Below are 5353 nucleotides of genomic sequence, written 5' to 3' on the forward strand. Positions count from 1 at the left end.
TGCAGTCTTGGTAGAAGAGTTATATTCATAGGAGGGCTCATGATGTTACATATATGGTAGGTAATAAGGTCCTACTCAGAGTTTCTCCCATGAAGGGAGTGCTGAGGTTCGGGAAGAAGGACAAGTTGAGCACTAGGTATATTGGTCTTTTTTAGGTGCTTGAAAGAGTTGGAGAGGTGGCCTACAGATTTGCCTTGCCACCTAGTCTATCGGGAGTTCACCTTGTGTTTTATGTTTCGATGCTCCAATATTACGATGGTGATTCGTCACATATTTTGGACTACAGCACAATGCACTTAGATAGGGATCTAACTTATGATGTTGAGCCGATGGCCATTTTGGGCTGGCAAGTTCGAAAGCTGAGGTCGAAGAACATAACATTGATGAGGATTCATTGGAGGTGTCAGCCGATCGAGGAGGTTACTTGGGGGACCGAGCAGGAGATGCAGAGTAAATATCCTTACCTTTTGAGACTCTAGGTATGATTCTAGTCCCGTATGAGGACGAACATTTGTTTAAAAGGGGGATAATGTAACATCTCGCCTAGTTGTTTTGAATATTTTAGCCCTATTTCCCCTATTTGATACTTTACACATGTGTATTTATGGTTACATGACTTGCCGGGGTTGTTGATTTGGTTTCGAGAAGGTTGTGGAGTGAATTGGGACACTTAGTCCAAAGGTTGGAAGCCTAGTCTGTAAGAGTTGATGCGATACTGCAAATGCGGTTTAATGATCGAAGATGCGCAATTGCTGGCAAATTTATATTCCGAAGTGTTTGGTTATTTTCTCATTTTGGGAGTTGTGGATCTCAGGTAAGGGCGATTTTTGGGAGACCTTTTGCTGCAATTGAAGAGGTAAGTGAAGCTTGTTCAATTTTGATGAAAGATATTGATTAACCGTTGATTAGTATATTTATTTTATATTAATTTAAGGTAAAATTTTGGAATATTTTACTATGGTTTGGAGAGTGAAAATTGTTGATTTGAGGATCGATTAGAGGTTGGATTTGGGTGAAACACATATATTCAGACTCGTATCGGAGTGGGTATTTGAAATTTGTGAGTTTGGTTGGGTGCCGGGGTGCGAGCCCGGGGTTGACTTTTTGGTTGACTATGCATAATTGGATAAAGGCCTTAGCTTTATTGTTTTGGAATATTTCCTATGCCTTTATTGGATGATATTAAGTTGTTTTGACTAGATTCGAATTGCTTGGAGGCCGATTTGCGTGGGAAGGGCTTTTTGGAGTATTGAGCCCTATATTTTGAAGTAAGTAACATATCAAACTTGGATTTGAGGGTATATATCCCTAGACCTATGTTATATGAGACATATTGTGGTGACGCATGCGCTATCTGACGGGCGTGTATGTGTGCACCAGAGTGTTCATGATTTGGGGTGGCGTTTAGACTAATATGAGATTGTTTCACCATCATGCCTCGTTATATCTGTGTTTTCTAAAGCTGTATGATTATTTGACTTCTGATTCATGTTAGAAAATTATGTCTAGGCTATTTGCTTATTTGTTTGAGACATGATAATGCTATTCTTGCTATTTTTGAGCTATTTTCCTTAATCTTACACATACTCTCATTCATGATGATATATTCGTGTATGATATCTCTATCTCAGTAATTTCGCATGAAATTCCATCATCATGCTTATGCTTGTGTAGTACAAAATACAAATAGAAGAAAAGTCAGGTAACCGTTAACTAATACTTGAGTGGTTGATGGTTGATCTTGGGCCATAAAGCCAATTTGGTATTGATTTTGAGGTGACGCATACGCTACGCTCATATTGGGCTAAGTGGTACTGATTTGGGGCGACACATGCACCGAGCCCCACTATTGGGATATGTGATTTTGATTAGCACTTGGGCAAGGATCCGCCCATTCAGAGTTTGATATTTACATTGAGCGCAGGCACAATGATATATAGACATGCTTTGGTGAGGGGCATTTATGCCAGGAACCCGTACAGTGCTGAGTGTAGTTGTGTGTGATGGTGTGGGGCCTTGTGCCAGGCACCATGAGCATGCTAAGTATGGTTATTCTTGATGGTTTCAATGTGATGATATTGAGTTGACATGTAGGCACAGAGATGTGCTTTCCACATGCAAGTTATTGAGTTGACATGTAAATTGGGCTTTAACTATAATACTTGGAATGTATGTCTAATTTCCTGCAATGTGCACGAGTTGAACATGATATCATTGAGTTATTTACTTATATGTTTCCTTTATATCCTGAGTTGTTACTTGTTTTTGGTATTGGTTACTGACTGTTTCTTCTGAGCTCGTCACTGCTTTCAGCCCAAGGTTAGGTTTGTTACTTATTGAGTACATGGGGTCAGTTGTACTCATACTGCACTCTGCACTTCGTGTGCAGATCTAGGTACTTCCGGATGTGGTGATTGCTAAAGTTGAGTTTGTACAAGCTTTTAGTAGACTACGAGATAGCTGCTATGTCATTTGTAGACCTTGATGTTCTCTTTCATTTATCTCTATTGTTACTATTCTATTGTTCAGACAGTTGTATTGAGGATTTGGCCTTGTATTTTGATATTCTGCAGTGTTCATGTACTCGTTGACACCAGATCATTGGGATGGTTGTAGTAGTATTATTGTTGTTTTTGCAGTTATTTCATGATATTTTCGTTGTTGAATTTATTAAATTTTGTTTTATTGAATTCGTCGTTATTGTGAAACCGTTGGCTTACCTAGCAAGTAGTGTTAGGTGTCGTCGCGACTCCGATGGGAGTTGGTTCGTGACAAGTTAGTATCAGAGCCCTAGGTTGCCTAGGTCTCACGATTCATAAGCAAGATTTGTAGAGTCTAGCGGATCGGTACGCAAACGTCTGTACTTATCTTCGAGAATCTACCAAACTATTAGGAAACTACATTTTCTTGTATTCTTGACGTGCAAATTTGTTAATTCTGAAGTCTGAACCTCTATTATTCTATTCTCTCACAGAAAGTGAGGACGCAATCAGCTGATCAAGCATCAGTACCATCAGTTAGGACTGCAAGAGGTCGGGATGAGGTAGAGGCCGAATTGGGGCTCGCACTGTAGCTAGAGCAGCGCATGTGGAGCCACCGGTTACTTAAATGGAGGAGCAGGCTCTGGTTACAGTTGAGCCACTGGGAGCATACACCAAAGGGTACGATGATAGTGCCGACAACAAAGCTTGCCGACAACAAAGCTCCGACTATACCTCAAAACACATACGAAACAAAAGATGCACAACCCCGGAATGACATGGGGCTCACCAAGTCAGCTGGAAAGAATGAGCACAAGTATCATTCGCTGTGGAACCACCTGCATCCATTAAAGATGCAGCACCCCCGGCAAAAGGAAACTTAGTACATGTCGAATAGTACTAGTATGAAAACCAAACACCAATTTAAAAACTAAGAAATATAGTATGAATATGATGAATCAAGGAGACAATAGAATAGCATAGATAGCCATTTAAACCAAATCAAGCTTAACAAGAGCTGTCATTAACATTTAAAGAATTTAAGATGAGATCCTATGTAACCATTTTCACACAAAGCGGCTCCACCGCCTCACCCCAATGTATGCAGGTGGAGGTGTAAGCACAATACAATATGATAAGACCATTTGAAACACGAATTGAACATATATCTTTGTCATAAAACTTATTCGGAATACTCGTTTTGTAATAAATATCTTGGAACTTACAAGGATATTGGGGTTCTAATTCTTAAAGAAGAGTTTAGCCAACATACCTCAATTGAGCTTCCTTAAACTCAAAAATGTTCCAGAAATCTTAGCAACTTCAATCTATTTTAGAGATATAACAAGTTGAACCAAAATTAGGAAGATGATCATGGTTCTAGCTCATTTGAGCAGTTTATCAAACACTAGGTGTGCATTAAGGTATCAAAGTCCTTTTATAGAGGATTCCATCACCCCACAACCCATTCTTTACCATTTTTAGCTCAACAATTTTCCTACACTCTTTGATAACACATGCATGCAAAATAACCAACTCTCATACCCAAGAATCATTTAACTAATTACCCAATTCTAGATAAAATTCAAGATTGAGGGTTAGGGTGTAGAATCTTACCTCTAGGATAAGGACCTAGTGAGTTTTCTTTGTTAATCTTCAAAGATTTGAGCAATAATTGAAGGACAATTTGTTGAAGATCACTCTCCTACTCTAGGGCACTCTCTCACCCTCAAAATATCAGGTTTTAGCTCAAAAATGGTACAAATCGTCTATTTAACGAAGTAGGGTCGGGTTATAAAAAACTCAAAAATAAAGATCTGGAACAGGATATGCGATCGCATATGCGACCGCAGAATGGATATGCGGTCTGCATATCGGACGCACAATTTGGTGCCAAAAATGGAAAAAAAGGCCTGGGTCTGCGGTCACTATACGACCCACATATCTGTTCTGCGGTAGCATAATGAACTGTAGAACAGTTCTGCAGTTGCATAGTCGATCGCAGAATGGCATCCATCACAGCCCATACCCGCAGAAATGCATTTCTCTGCCAAATATTTTCCTTTACTCCTCAATGCATTGTTCGGCCTAAAAGAGTCCGAGCCGCGGCGAGCTTGCTCGCCGCGAAGAATTTCTACAATCCTCAAACACGTAAGCCTAGTCCGGCACCATGAAACATTATTTTTCCTATGCAAAATTTTACGGGGCCTTACATGTTCCACGGACTCGCAGAGAGGATCTGCATAGAGATTTTGAGCAGTTATGCCAGGGAGGAGTGACTATGACCCAGTACGAGATGAGATTCGGAGATCTAGAACGTCATGCAGTATGGTTGGTTCCCACTGAGAGAGAGAGATTAAGGATCAGTAGGTTCATTGATGGACTCAACTATGTCCAGCGTTACAATTTGGCTCGAGAGGCAGAGACAGATGCTAGGTTTGACAAGGTGGTCGAGATTGCTAGACGTTTGGAGCAGGTTTGCATGCTTGAGCATGAGGAGCAAGAGGGAAAGAGGCCCCGTGGTTTAGATGGTTTTGGTGGTACCTCGTCTGGAGGTTAGCCACCTCACAGTAGGGGTCGTCCTTTTAGGCCTGCTCAAGAAGATCGTCAGATTCCTTTTGGTTCGTCAGCTAGCCATAATTCATATAGTGCTCACCCAGTTAAGTCATCATTCAGTGCACTCCTAGTTTAGAGCTCATACCGTAGTCCATCAGTTTAGGGTTCGTCAGCACCGGGTGCTACCAATGGTTATTCTAGATCTCGGTGTTTGATTTAGGACCCACAGTCATTCCCAGTTCGAGGTTATTACAATTATAGGGAGTTGGGGCATGTAAGGAAGTATTGCCCCCATCATTACATAGGTCCAGTACATC

Source organism: Nicotiana tabacum, chromosome 15, assembly GCF_000715075.1.
Source record: "Nicotiana tabacum cultivar K326 chromosome 15, ASM71507v2, whole genome shotgun sequence".
Lineage (NCBI taxonomy): Eukaryota > Viridiplantae > Streptophyta > Magnoliopsida > Solanales > Solanaceae > Nicotiana > Nicotiana tabacum.